Source organism: Teleopsis dalmanni, chromosome 2 (genome assembly GCF_002237135.1).
Source record: "Teleopsis dalmanni isolate 2A chromosome 2, ASM223713v2, whole genome shotgun sequence".
NCBI classification, from domain to species: domain Eukaryota; kingdom Metazoa; phylum Arthropoda; class Insecta; order Diptera; family Diopsidae; genus Teleopsis; species Teleopsis dalmanni.
This window is the reverse complement of record NC_051847.1, coordinates 205,306,973-205,323,276: the sequence shown is the minus strand read 5'-3', so window position 1 is coordinate 205,323,276 and position 16,304 is coordinate 205,306,973. Positions and strand designations below refer to the sequence as shown.

The window sequence follows — 16,304 nt, the reverse complement described above, 5'->3', positions numbered from 1 at the left end:
CTTATTTTTCCTTTCAATTATTTTTTCATACTTTTTATTTTAATATATCAAAATTCTATTGGCTGTTTCAGTAGCCTCTTCGAAGAATCTAGTGAATGCTTCAGAGAATGATTTTGACTTGCTCGATGTTTTGTTTATGTCAAGTGGTTTTTGACGGCAACCAAGGTTATCATATTTAGGACCTCTCCACCATCAAGGTACTTGCCAAACTAGTAGGAATCCTGTGCGAGCGACATGGATTTGTTGGAGTACACATTTTTAAACATTTCTTAGGTTTCTGAGACACTTTTATGCAATTTATAACAGTATTTAATAAACAATCTTTGTTCCATACTTTTTATTTGACCAACATATGCAAAGTGACATTACATTAAATGACAAGTCAGAGCAAAATGTAAAGTGAATACGTAAGTAAATAAAGTGCACACTCATAGATGTCGCTGCGCTTAAAAATTTTTGATAAAAACTTTCTTAACACATCCGAAATGATCTATATTTATATTTTATAAGTAGATAAGCAATAAATAAATAATAACTAGATATTTATTATTGATTTTCGATAAATATCTTCTTATTTTAACCAAAACTTGAATAATTTGCATTATGATTCTATGGTACATATATTAAAAATTAGTCGATATATCGTTGGAAATTCTAAGACTTTTTAGAAATAACTGGGACAAACTTTTTGTTGACAGAAATGAAATTTATTTTAGAGCGCACTTTTGCTCTTGTAAGCTGTTTCTGTAAGCAACTTAGTTAACCGCACTAACCAAGTCCTTGAATTTCTACTTATATCCACAGGCACTCAAAAGGAAACTTTATGGAATGTTTAGTTTGCAGTAAAAAACGTTTGTGTGTAATTACTCATCGTAAGCGTTAAAGTATCCAAACTATGCAAATTTAACGCATTTGTTGCCGAAACTCTGAAACTCTAAAAATTCTGAAACTTTGCGAACTCATTACACAACTTTCGGAGAATCTCAACTTTCCCCCATATGCCAAGCTGTGGCATTGTCGTAACTCAGCTCGGAAACGCAGATGCAATCTTTGAAAATTATTTGAATATGCACGTGGCTGCAGTTGCGTAATAACTTCCACTGCCAAAATGTTTCAAAAGTGACTGACGAAAAAATTTTGCTAAGCACTCTTTTCGATGATATCCATTTTCTCGTTTTTTTCTGTAAATTTTCAAATATTTATAAATTCTTTCGAAATTCATTTATGTAGGCTGCAGCATTGGTTATGATTCTTGATGCGTTTTAAATTGGCTTAGAGGAGTTCGGCTTTATTAAGTGTTACATTTTTCAGCAAATAATTTTTTTGATAGAAAAATACTAATTCTAAGAATAAAGAATAAAAGAAAGAAAAACAATAAGTCATATATCACAACTCGTCAAATGATATGTGGAGTATCTGCGGACTTCTATCTTTAAGTCGGTTCTTCAAGTCTAGCGTATTTGTGCTAAAGCAATCTTTGGTACACAATGCTATTACACCGACTATGGCAAGCTTCCCAAGATGAAGCTAAATCCAAACGTACATATCTAGTGGGGACGTTTATCATCACATTATATTGGTACGTATGTCAGGAGCACCGTGGTTTTAAAGTTTAACTGCAGTTAATTATATTACAAACTTTGGAGTCTGTATCTATAAGCACCCCTTCGGAATAGTTGTTAGAATATTGCCAGGGTAAAGCATGCCTATATTAAAAGGCGACTAAAATCCAATAAGCAACACCCAACACTGTTTAGAGCATAAATCGAAGTGAGCAAGATTCAATTGCGGCACCCGACTAAAAGTGCATATCTGCTACTGTGAGGGGTAAGCCTATACCTTTGGCAGTAATCATCTAAAGAGGTTAGCCACTTGATGGGAGCATCGTGGTGGAGTATTTTAGTCTCTGTGGTTGGTACCTTAATTTACATGGGTAAGATGACGGATTTTATTTATTTCCATTCGATTTGGAGTTGCATTTTCCAATCAGATGTTGTGACCCAAAAAGCAGCAGAGATGTTAGATAGCTATCGCTAACTTTTAGGGAAAATGCTATTTATATCTTAACGTAGGCCTTCAATTGGTACTAGTGGAAATCCTTGGAATTGCACTTGGGAGTGTTTAACGACGCATCATACCGATATATGTGTTAGAAACACCACCTTCAAAGCAGTTAATCACATTGGAAAACTCTAGACTCTGTATCTGGAATGCCTGATTAAATCATTTTGTTTGTGAATTTTTAAATATAACCGAAGATTGAGCATCGTATACAAATAACTCATAGAACCAAACAAAATTGTAGTAAAGTCTACTTTCAAATCGAAACAAACACATTTTTCAAATTAGAAAATTATACAAATTTATATTAATAGAAAAACTAAAATAATTTTTGATAAAATAGTTTTTATTAAAAACTATTTTAGTTAACATATAGTCAATTGATCGTATGATTTATCAGTAACAAGAACACAGAATAAAAGACAAATGTTGCATCAGTGAACCATATGTCAGGATGGCCGAGCGGTCTAAGGCGCCAGACTCAAGAGTAATCTTACTTACAACAAGTGTAAGTTCAACTGAGCGTTCTGGTCCTCTCTGAGGGCGTGGGTTCGAATCCCACTTCTGACAAGAATTTTTTGCAATTTTTTTTTTTCAAATATTATTCTATTTTTATTTATTTTTTTTTTATTTTTTTTTTTTATTTTTTTTTATTTATTTTTTTTTACTTATAATTTTTTTTGTATTTTACCTTCTGTTCTGGTTCTCTTTGAAGTCGACGGTCGAGTAAACCACTTCCAATAAGAATATTTTGATATTCTTTCAAAATACAATTTTTTTATTATTATTATTTGTTTTTATTTACTTATTTTTTATTGTTTTTTATTATTATTTTTTTTGTATATTATTTTTTTTGAATATTTAATTTTAAAAAATTAAATAAAATTTTATTTCCATACATAAATATGTATAAGAATCTTCGTTCACATCTTTAGAACATTTATTTTATTTTATTATTTTTTATTTTCATTTTTGTATAAATATATATTATATATATTAAAAATAAATTAATTTTGTATACATAGTTTTCATATCGTATACATAAATATATTCTATATAAAAACCATTTTATAAGAATTTAGTTACTGCTTTGTTCTATTGTCATGCAAATGTTCCGAAATATTTTTTATGCATTACTCCTAAATGTATGTTATGATAAATTTACAGTATGTGCAATATGTTTAAATATTTTTGCCTAAATACAAACTTTGACATTGCAAGCTTATACGTCAGGATGGCCGAGCGGTCTAAGGCGCCAGACTCAAGAGCAATCTTACTCATCACGTATGAGTTTCACTGAGCGTTCTGGTCCTCTCTGAGGGCGTGGGTTCGAATCCCACTTCTGACAAGAATTTTTTTAATTTTTTTTTATTAAAATTTTATTAATTAAATTAATATTTTTATTTATTTGTTTTTATTTATTTATTATTTTTATACTTTTTTATTACTTTTCTTATTTTGTATAAAATAAAAAAATAGAAATTTTTTTATTTTAAAATAAATTTCTTATTAAATTATATTTTATTGAAAATATATGTTAAAAAATTATAGATAATTTTTTTATATTTTTTTGTAAATAATTTCTTTCATTTTTTATTAATAATATTTTTTATAAGTTGCAGTTTTATATAATTTGCAGTCAATTATAATGGAATTGCTTATTTTATGTAATAGAAAGTCATTTTTTTTTAAACAATTTTTGTTATTGTAGTTCACTACTTTTCGAGACCTATCTACCAAATAAACTTTTATCAAAAATATTTTAATATTAAATATAAATATTTAATATTTAAAGATAATAATATTTAATATAAATATTTAATATATAAAGATAATATTATTAAATATGAATATTTAATATATAAAGATAATAATATTAAATATGAATATTTAATATTTAAAGATAATAATATTTAATATAAATATTTAATATTTAAAGATAATAATATTTAATATAAATATTTAATATTTAAAGATAATAATATTAAATATGAATATTTAATATATAAAGATAATAATATTAAATATGAATATTTAATATTTAAAGATAATAATATTTAATATAAATATTTAATATTTAAAGATAATAATATTTAATATAAATATTTAATATTTAAAGATAATAATACTATTCACATTAAATATATTAAGATAATAGTTTAGGTATATATTTTATATTTAATAAACTAATAAATAATTAGTTTATTACGGTGAAGGATTTGTTAGCCAATTTAATAATTTTCCTTATAACAAGAAAATTATTGATTTCAGTTATATTGCAATTGATATAATATTATTAATATTAACTCAACAAAGGTCTTCGAACAATTTCTATTTCGTGTCAGTTGTGTTAATTCCTTAAACGATTTGTCAGTTTCATGAAGTATTGTTTTCCTCCAGGTTATTTTAGCTCTACTCCTGCGTCGTATTCCTTGAGGTTACCAGGTTAGTACAGTGTGCGTAATATGCGCATAGGGTTTATGTTATGTATGTCTTATCCACCCATATTTTCGCTTTCGTATATCATCGTTGATGTAATATATATAGTCAATATTAATAGAAAATATTATAGTAAGTTTAATAAATTATTAACTTTACTTGCTCCTAGAATACTTTGAGTTGGATTAATTTATATATCCAGAAGTTTTTAATTAAATATATAATATTATTGCATAAGTAAATAAGATTAAAGAAAAATATTATTTTATTATGATAGCTATTAATTACTCTCGCATATATAGCTTTGAAGTATTAATTGCCTTTCACATGCAAAAACAGAGTACTAATAAAGCGAAGAGAGCTCGTCTACTATGCAACACATCTTAATAAGAATAATATCTAATTGATAGATATAGATCTATTAGATCTATAGATATAGATATAGATATAGATCTATAGATCTATTATAAGGACTCAATATGAATTAATATCAAAATTAAATAATAAATAAATTATTTAATCAATATTAAAAACATTACAGTCTGATAAAGTGATAAACAATTATCCAGTAAAGGCGTAGAGGGAGTTATGAAGAAACCTCGTAGTTAATAGAGAGTAAAAGTGCTCAAGTGCTTTGACTCAACTAGCCTTAACATAATAAATATATAGTTTCATTTGAAACTTCTTTCATAGTAGTATTGATGAATATTTCCAACTATCCCTAATGGATTACCCCAAAATAACTAACTGAAAAGTCATTTTTACATCACATAAAGTGTTTCAGTTATATATATGTAAAAATAATGAAAAGAGTTTGATTTATTTTTCATTTTTCCGCAGAATAATTTTTCATATCCTTCATATCTTCACATTTCCTTAACAAAACTGTCTGTCGTCCAATGTCTTAAGAAAAGAAACAACAAATCAAGTCAAAATTTCTTATCATTTCCATAAAAAACGTAGGTTGGGTCAAATTAAATCCAATCATTTGTATTTTATGTATTTTATGTTTTTCAACTATTAACACTGAAGTCGCCTCCGCCTTCGCCTTTCTTAGTACTTATAAATGATTTATGAATTTGTGCTCCTTTCATATGTGTGACGTTGTCCTTTTGTGAGGACTGAAAAATGGAATTTTTGCTTGGTTAATAAATTGCTTTTTACTGCTTGTGTTGACAAATTCAAAATGAATAAAATTATAAAGCCGATGAAAACATTGTTTCAGTATAAATCATATTTATATTATATGTTTTCCAATAAAACGAAGAAAATGACGAAATTTCATGCAAGACAGTCATAAATGATTGCTTCAGAAAGTCATTAACTGGAGGTGACCAAATTTCGGAAACAAATTTATAATTGTTTATTCGCATATTAATTTTAATACACGATGGACACGATAAAAATATATATATACGTAGTTAATCTGCAGCTAAAACATCCAAATAGGAAAGCGTAATGTATGATTCCTTCTGTTTATTTATACTGTTAGAGCTCATTCACTCTCCAACTGTCTTTCTTGAGACAACATTATTATTAGTCGATCGAATATTTATTCTGATCCATAGTCTTCAAAAAAAAGTAGCCGATTACTTTACTGTGTGCCTCATCATTCCTGTATATTCGATCGAATAGTTATTCTGATCCATAGTCCTCAAAAAGAAAAAGTAAGACACAGAGGCACAGAGTAAGTGCCTCGCTTTCCTGTATAAAAATAATATCGCGTTCACAAAGTCCGATGTTTGGATCAGCCATTCAAATCTGTGAACCTGAGTTTTTTTTAGATTAAGTTGATTGAAGTCTGCAATTGTCATGCTAAAAATCTGGTTCAATCCTATAACTCTGGTAAAGCTCAGTACTCAGTAGAACTGTGCTAAGGCTGTTGACAGTTTATCTAACAGTTTATCTATGTGTTACCATTTCAATTAGATGATTCTGATGAGAATTGTTCAGGAAAATCAAGCATTGGCTCTGCTTGGAAGTGCATAAAACCTTTACTCATGTAACTTTGTATTGGATATTAAAGAGAATACTACGCCCGGAGCTTCTCTTTCCTATTAATATTAAAAAATATCTAACAGATCATATGTTCATTCAAGGAGCTGGCTCGCTGCTTTCTACCATAGTCACATTGCACTGTTATAGTGAGAACTGGTGCACCATGGGTTACTATTCTATTCTAATAGAATATAACAAACGTCGGCATACAAATGTATTATTTTTCTCTTGGGTATAGGGCGATGATGCCAGATTATTTACAATTACTATAAAATTTTAAATAAATCTGATTCTAGAGTGCTAAGTTGAAGATGTGAAATTAGGTAAATATTTTTAATACACTTAAGTCAATGAAAATATCTTAATGATACTAATCTTATTATATATAAAGCAATAATAGTTTCTAAAATTTTATTTAATTTACTATATAAATTATTTTGTAATCCTTTCAACTGCTCTAACGCTTCGCTGACTCTAAGTTGAGAGCTTATCTTTAAACTATCATTTCAATTAACTAATAAAATCTTTGTTTTTATCTTTTAAATCTTTTAAATTATAAAACAAAACAGAAATAAATAACTCAACAATCTAGTTTTTATGCTCAAGAAAGAAATATTCATGGTCAATGACACAAATCCAACTGCAACTGACAATGACATTTCTTGACCCCGGAGCAGGAACTAGGATTTTGTGGTGTTTTTTATGATTATTTTATTTTATTAATACGTCTTATTTTTTATCTTATTCGAGTATTTGTTTCTGTTTCATTTTTCTATGTTAACTTCTTGGCAAATATAACAACCCTCTTAATATTTTATTGCCATCATAAAATTTTATTACGATGAGGCGAAGAAAGTCAGTCACCGAATGAAAGGACAGAAATTCCTTGTAAAATTTTATGATTCTCATCACGGCAGAGGAGCATTTAAAGGAACATTTTACCAAGCCGTGATTTATTCATTTTGCTCACTGAGTGTAAAAATATTATAAGCAACAATTTTTTATTTATTTTACTCGAATTAAAACTTTTTTATGTGATAGAATGTTAAATGATTACCTTAAGGACTCTTAAATCATTGATTTAATTATTTTTAAGTTATAATGTTTTATAACAGAAATTTCAAAAGATGCGAAATCCATTCGTTATCAAATGTATATATTTAAGTACATCACAAGTACAGATAAAAATTAACGTTACTTTAAATAACCTATTTAAGTATAAAAGTATGTTAAAAAACCATAAAAATTATTTATTAGAACAGAATACACAAAAATGACAATTACTTATTAAAAATTATGAAAGGTGTTATAATCTATTAACTAATATGCTAATATGTTATATATAATATATATAATATGCTAGTCTGGCAACACTACTACGTGTTAATATTCCATTGTGAATACCCATAATTAAGCAATAGTATTTCAAAAATCTTAGAACTGCATTTTTGTTTCTATTTCTTTTTCAGCAGAAATATAATTCTCATTCAGTTCACATTTTAAATACTTTACAACCAAAATCCGCACCTTCGATTTTGAATTTCACTTTAATATATTATAGTAATTTATTGATTTCTTTATTACGTTACTTTCATAATTGTTTCCTAAAATTGGGTATAAGTTGGAAAAGTTCACAAAAAAATATTTTCAGTTTTAAATCTTTTGGAATTAAAACTTGTCTTTAGCTTTAATATTGAAAAAGAGGTTAGGTCATGAACACTTTTTGAGAAAGAATAAAACACTCTACGGAATAAGCAATACATAATCATACTGTAAAAATTAGACAACAAAAATTAATAAAACAAGCTCTATTTATTTGGTGAACTCAGTGAATGATTGCAAGAAAAAAGTGTAATAAAAATTCTTTCTCCATCAATAGATGAACAAATTATAAATCTAACGACTTAGAAAATTCAACTCTCTAAACACTGGAGAATTTAAGTAGTGCCGTTCATCACTGAAAATTTACTGAAGCAAAATATCAGTCCGTACTTTAAATTTAATTAGTTGCTAACTTTAAATGATGATAGACCTAAAATTAGTGATTCAACGAGCAAGTTGTTACATCGGTCTCCTGTAGCTGTTGAACTCAAGTGGGCTTTCTTGGTAAACAAGGCCGCCACTCCAACCTAACCTCCTGTAGCTGCAAAATCACAATTGAAGTTGAAGGATCTGTTACAAATAATCAACGGCATTATAATCAAACAGTCAAGTGGGAGCCCATTCGGTTACAAAACTCCACATATATATATTTTTGAGCCAGTAATCGCAAAACATATAAACAACATGTCACTAAGTGCATGTTGTGCTTGTGATTAAGTAGTGTCTTCTAAATCTTAGACTCAATGAAAGTAAAATCCTAATCAAGACAATCAAGACTGCTTGGTGGCTAAATGGGAAGGCCGATTATAGGATTAAGTGATCCAACAAGGAAGCTATACCATTGCTCTATTGTCTCAACTATTAAAAATCACTTTCAAAGGCAAAGCAACTGCTATTTAGGTAAGATTAAATATATTCCTTATTATCCCATGATAGTTTATACTTCACTTCACTTTGTCAAGATAAAAATGCGGGTAGGAGATTGTGAATAAAACATAAAGCTCTCACACGAATTAGGTTAAATCTCTGGATTTATACGCATATATGTTATACATATATCAAATCTCTGAAAGATTTAAACATTCACGAAATTTACGATAGGAACAAATAAGTAAAAGTCTTCAAAAAAAAAAAAGACTCAATGAAAAAATGATCCTAAATCAAGGAATTAACTAAGTAAATAGTTTTTCTAACATGGCTTAGGCGATGTTATTGATAATCTAAATCTATTAAATCTTATACTAAAAACTTTATTTTCAGTTATCTAAGCACTCAAGTTACTTATCAGATTTAGTTTACTCGTGTTCAATTTTAAGCAATCATGAATATTAAAACCGCAGACGAAAGGACCGCTATAAAGGGATATATGCTTGTGATATGGTCTTATTTAAATTGATGTAATTGAGAATATCGAAATAATATTAAGACCACGGTTGCCACTTATGGTACTTTAGTACCAAAATTGGTACTTTTTTGTTTTTTTTTTTTCGTTTGGTACTCACGTTCAAAAAATGGTACATTTTTGACGACCCAACTTTATTGTGGATATTTCCAATTAATTTTTTTTAAAAATGCAACTTTGCACTATTTTATATTTCGTTCATTTATAACACTATGAAAAACACAGAACGAGAAAACAAAAAGGTCCAAAAAAATTTTGGATCCTTTTTTACAGAAATGGTACCTTTTTAAACCAATTTTGGTACAGAAAAAAATTTTCAAGTGGCAACCGTGATTAAGACATTATCTTTAAGTGCTATAAACGTAATCGTTTGCAGACAACCATAATAAGAAATAAAAAACACTAAAAACAAGTTTTGAAATTCACATGTTTATGAAGATTAGTGACAACTCCAACCGTCTAGAAACGAGAAACGACACTGGTAACTCTAAAGAGACCATAAATGTCGAATTATTCTCGAGATGTTGGTGGACTTAATATTAAGCTTTGTAATAGTAAACTTTGATTCCAGCACAGAGTTTGGTTGTGAGCTGGTTATCTGATGGATCAGCGTGGTTTGCTTTACCTCGAAATGGATCTTTGTGCTTGAGCACAAATAAAAACTCTAGATACATTCTCTGTGACTCTTGTGCTTTGAAGTGGAACAGAAGTAGATTGCCATATTGGCAATTTCTACCTCCATCTGGTTGTAGGTATTTGAGAAGCAAAGTGTCTTCTGTTCGGCTAGGGTCAGAAATGAAGCAGCATTCAGCATCATTAAGATCCGCTATCACTTTCCTTCCAGTTTATAATTCTATCAGAGCAAATATATAAGTATACCGCACCTACCTGTCTTCCTATATGTAACATAATTGGTAAAATATCTAACACATCAACAACTTTATAGGTAATATAGTGGTACAATATGTACTCTTTATTCCATTGCCTCAAAGCACACTTATACTACTTATCACCTTAATACTATTATATAATTAACCGCAATTCTTTTAATAATTTTACATATTCCACTTCACATAATGAATGCCTTTTAGTTTCCACTTCAATGCCAATTTCCCATGGCACGAGCCTTTAAAGTGTCTGCTGCAGTTACTATAGTATTTTAAGCACACTTAATGAAGTATTCACGTAATATTAAATACTTTATAAAATATTTTACTCAATTAACTTTAACACATTCACGGATCTTTAAGAATAAATTCATATTCAGTTCAAATATTAAACAATAATCTTTAACATTTCTTAATTAAGGAAATTATATATTCTGACTTGCGGTTAGTTTGAATTTAATTACAAAAAAAAAAAAAACGTAGCTTACCTAATCGCTTTTCATGCTTCATAAAATGACAAAAATAAAGAAAATTTATTTCAATTAAAAATAAAAATCATTGAATAGAACTTGAAAAAATATTTAAAAATATAATCATGAGAGTGGAAACAAATTAAACCTATTTGTATATTACAATATTTAGGCCAGACACAAGGTAAGGGCGAAACTAAACAAATTTCTGCAAAATTTCCATTTCATAAAAAAGATCAAAAGAATTTTCCCCCTCATTTTAGTTGGTATAATTGCACTGCTGCTTCCATTGACAAAAATTCAGTTTACTGTAAAATGTGGCAACGCTAGCAAAATTTTAAACCAAATTCTGAAGTTATTTTTGCATTTAACTGAAGTCTGAGAAACAAATTTGTTCCATTCAACTCACTGCTGCTGTTGTAGTTGAAATCTTTTTATCAAAAAGCCTTGAACGCCTGCCATACAAAAGAAACCGTAAAGATGAATTTACTGGTATGTCCAGACGTTCCTTTATATTCAACAATATTCAATTCAGGCTGCTCTTGCAATGATTGCTTCTGAAGAAAAAACGGAAAAACAAACACACAAGCCCACAAGTCCACAGAAAAATATAAAATTCTGGAATAGAAATAATATTCCAAATAACTTTTTCATTGCCCACACAAATTTTAATTCGGTTTATAAAGAAAATTTGTTTCTTTGCCCATTTGGAAATGTGTTTAAAATTTAAATGTCATTTACAGGAGCACTCACTATGATGCTTACGACGGGAGGAGGAGGAATAGCAGCTTGTGATCGCATATGAAATAATTCTTTTAAATTTAATCTTCAAATGCATTTCCATGAAGTGAAAAAATGCAATAAAATTGCTTGCAAGGCAAATTGTTTGCGGAAGAAATTATAGACAAAATTTATAGCATACTTTTGGGCATTAGTTTGATATATTTAAGAAAGTAAATACAGCGTGCTGAAAAAATATAATATCAAAAATTCATTTTTAATAGATTTCTATATATTAATACAAAAAAATTAAGTGAATGGTTTTAAGATCCAAACACAGTTTAAAATAACCAATATATTAATTAATAAGCCAATTTATATGTCCTCACATTTACATTATATTATATTATGTTATATTATTTTGCATATGGACAAAATTCTGATTTTTCAAAAATAGGTTTTATAAGAATCAAATATTTTGAGCACATTTTTACATTAGAGCCATATAATGCAAAAAATACTGGTTACGTTAAATATAAATATGTTGTTGTTTTTATTGTAAAATAAAAAATTAAGAGAAATGCAAATGAAGCCACGGTGACGAGGCCTTTTGTACCTAATCAGTTAGTTACTTGAAGCGGAGGAAGGAATAAAAACAGTAACGAGATAGTTGCAAAAGTAGGGAATTGGGATCTTTGCGACCGTATTCTACAGAGCCATACCATTGGACCTTTCGATCATGACCAGCTAGCGGAGGGGGGAACCAATGCTGTTGTAATGGGTAGAAGAGTAGCCAAGCTAGAACCAGCTAGAAGCTTTTATAAAGGCGAGAATCTTGCCAATACTGGAGATAACGCTGAGTATGTTAAAGAAAGGGGCCTTCAAAACTTCAGCCTGCAGTCATGATCAATAAGAGTCTAAAATTTCCATGAACATTCGTGATATGACTGTCAGTGTAACACAGCAATAATGCTGTTTACCAATTCAGCTTACTTTTTCCTCCTTCGGCATATAAGTTAGAATTACACTTCTCGAAGTAAGACCTGCATGTCGTTAAAGACAACAGAAATCCATTAGACACTATCTTGTAGCATGAGTTTTACTTGCGACACTAAACCAGAAGAATGTATATGGTAGTACTGAATCTAGCTGCCCACAACTTCGGTTGTTCTGGAGACTGTTTTGGCTCCATGCGGAAGTGTCGTGCCAGCTATAGTTAAAAACTGAAGTTACGCAGGAGTTTTATCAGCATTTAAAATTTAACTCGAACTGCAAACAACAGCAGCAGTTTAGATGGGACTATATATACAGGAAGGAACCTATATCTAAGCATATAATATCTATAGTTACCGGAATTTATTTATAATGGTATGTTTATAGGAGATATGGTAGGTAAATACTCAAAACAATCTAGGACTTGTGGGACATCAAAGTTTAAAGCTATAAGTTTTTTACATTGATGGCACTAAAAAGAAACTACTCACGCCATCTAGTGTGTAATTTAGAGATCTTTTTTATTTTTATACTGATTGTGGTGGTATATTGAATGGTGATTTTCACTTACAAATTTAATAATCTAAAACCTGATATTTCTAAAACGAAACTATATTGATATATATCATAGCGGAAAATGCTGTCTTTTATAAATTCCGTTGACAAATAGACGTGCCCGAGATATCGTATGAGTGTTTTAAATTTTTTTATTTTATTTGTAATTATTTATTGCAATTCGTGGTAATTTAATGACAATTCTTTTTATAAAATTATGTTATCAAATGTTTTAATTCCTCAAATGTTAGTTAAAGCACCCTGTGTTTATCACTAGTGGCATTGGTAAATGTAAACAAATAATTAAGACATCGGTACTTGTTCATATACAATTTCGATGTGGACTTACTACGCTTTGTACGTTGCCATATCGCATATTTGGTAAATACAAGACTTAAACGGCGTAAAATATAAAAATATTTATTATATAAAACAAGACGTCTGTGTGCTTTTACAAAGAGTACATACATATATAAACAATATAAACAATATATATATGTATATGCATATAAATGCTGCTATAAAACAAAATACAATAGCAAATATTTGATATAAATAAAGGAAAGGTAAACGGTTGAGAGGCATACAAATTGCTTTTACCGTATGTAGATGAACTCTTCAATACCAAAACAGAAATCCAATAAAATTAGCATTTTTGTAACATTTCAATAAAAAATAAACCACTTGTGTATTTTTTATGTAAGTGTGTATATGCAGATTTTTTATCTTTTTAGTTTTAAATCAATTCTTGCATAAATTACCAATCCTGGTTACTTTTGCTGGTAACTCACTTATGGCTGTAGAAGTCCATGGAACTGAACATATGAGGCACACCACAGACACAAGCATAAATAAATGGACTTACATTTGCATAGTCCGATATGTTTTATAGACTTGTACGTTAGTTGAACATATATATGTATGTGTAGACTTGTTGTTTGTACATTTATACTTTCGAAATCAATCTTTACTTTTAGCATTAATAAAGTCAGAAAGTTAGTTGAACTTATTCATTTGGCTTTGCTAACATTGCTAACACATTTGCTGCTCGCATGCAATGAGAATTCAATTTAAATTGAATGGCACGCTTAAAAGTATGCAATCAAATTGGAAAATAAATATTTTAAACTTTCCGACTTAAGCTTTTAAACAGAAACAGAAAACTTTGAAAAATATTTTTATTAATAAAATTTTAATTGATTTTACGGAAAATTTTTTTAAATTTTGTTTAAAATATTTGTTTAGAATAATTTGTATAAGCTTTTCAACTAAATAGATATATTATACCAATATAAAAAATATAATAAAAATGCATATATCTTTTTAAAGAATATATATATTAAAAAAATAGATATTTATGTGACAATGAATAAAATAATTTTGTCAGAAGTGGGATTCGAACCCACGCCCTCAGAGAGGACCAGAACGCTCAGTGGAACTTACATTAGCTGTAAGCAAGATTACTCTTGAGTCTGGCGCCTTAGACCGCTCGGCCATCCTGACATGTACTATGCTCAATAAAGTTTATTTTTTTGAAGCATATTTTTTTTTATATATCACAGATATCGCTATAAAAATAGTACAGATATGAAAACATAGATAATATAAATATAGTATTTGCTATCAAACCAATTCTATATTGAGTCTAAATAGTAATAATGGGTGGCTGGTTTTAAATCATATCTTTTGTAGTTTCTGTTTGTGCTTTTGAAAGATATATCACTACATTTAACACAGTATTAATAATTAATACAGTAATTATTCCAAAAAATGCCATTAATTTATTTAAATTAAATAAATCAATATTTATGTAAGAATATGTGAGATAAAAATGACATATATACCATACTTTGTTCTCTCTCCAGTCATAAGAACTGATTTAATAAATATATCAATTTAATCAATCAACCTATATAACAATTTTAAAAAATTCAGATCTGTTCTATTAATAAACATTAATAACTATATAGACATAAGTAAAATTTGCGGCTCCAATCAAATGAAGTCATTCAGTAAATATGATAAACATCTTATGGAAATGTGGGGCTGTGAATCTGTTCTATTGATGATCTATAATGACTATAGAAGCAAAAACTAAATTATTGCCACCAATTATAAAAGAAGATTTAACAAATACACATTAAAGATTTTTAAAAAAAACAGAGTTGTGATTTAATTCTATTAATGACCATTAATAGCTATATAAGTGAAACTAAACTTTATGTCTCTATTTTTAAGAGAAGATTCAATAATTAAATATCAGATATTAAATTAATTTAGGTTGTGGAACGATTCTATAAGTAACAAAAACACAATCAGCGCGAGAAAAGACTTAAAACCGTAACATAATGGAATTAATTTTTGAGTTTATAATTCCGACGTACTTTAAAATTTATATAATTGTAAATTAAAACAAAAAACAGCCTAACACGCCACATTGTTTGAAAATAATATAAGAATATTTACATACATATATAAATAATGATATTACGAACTTCAAAAACGTCAAAACATGAGTTTTGTTCTATACAAGACATGAAAGACTTCTGTTGATCGCTAGACCAACACTTATTATTTATGTAAAAAATAATAAAATTAATAAATTTAAACATTATTTGATAAAAATTATAACATTTAAGACGACAAATCTATAGACCTTCGATTTTTTTACAATGACTCTTTTAATTAACATATTTATAACATTAAAATTTAAAAAGAAATGAAATTAGAAAGCATATAAAACTCACCTGATATATACAATTTACACTTAATATATTTATGCGATCGGCAGTTTAGAAGATTTCCGGAAGAATATTTCGTTTATTTTATTTTCACAAACTATTTCAGAATTGAAGTCTCATATACCATTTCACACAATATTTAATAAAACAAAAAAATGATCATTTAAAAAACAATTTCACTTAAAATTGCGTTTATTATGACTAAAATAAAACGTGTCTCACTAATTTCGTTGTTATTTATCAAAACAAATAAAATAAATAACGGATTTTCAAGATCAAACAACCGAACAGCTTGGCTTGCACATTAACAACTGCAAAGACCGTATAAAGCTCCGTTGCAATATCAATCTTTTTTACGGTCTTACTTTATACGATAATCGAGAAGAGCATACAGAGTTGCATTTTTAAACAACGAGAATTGAATTCATACTGAAAA

At 28.2% G+C, this 16,304-nt stretch overlaps 3 non-coding genes across 3 annotated transcripts; 2 read left to right on the top strand and 1 right to left on the bottom strand.

The window, feature by feature from the left end:
- The first annotated feature begins 2,509 nt into the window (after positions 1-2,509).
- Trnal-caa lies at positions 2,510-2,631 on the top strand. The gene is made up of 2 exons: positions 2,510-2,547; positions 2,587-2,631. It is a non-coding gene; the product is annotated as a tRNA-Leu (tRNA).
- A 658-nt stretch (positions 2,632-3,289) lies between these two features.
- Trnal-caa lies at positions 3,290-3,409 on the top strand. The gene is made up of 2 exons: positions 3,290-3,327; positions 3,365-3,409. It is a non-coding gene; the product is annotated as a tRNA-Leu (tRNA).
- An 11,099-nt stretch (positions 3,410-14,508) lies between these two features.
- Trnal-caa lies at positions 14,509-14,630 on the bottom strand. Its single transcript has 2 exons — positions 14,593-14,630; positions 14,509-14,553 (listed from the first exon to the last, which is right to left on the bottom strand). It is a non-coding gene; the product is annotated as a tRNA-Leu (tRNA).
- Between the last annotated feature and the right edge of the window lie 1,674 nt (positions 14,631-16,304).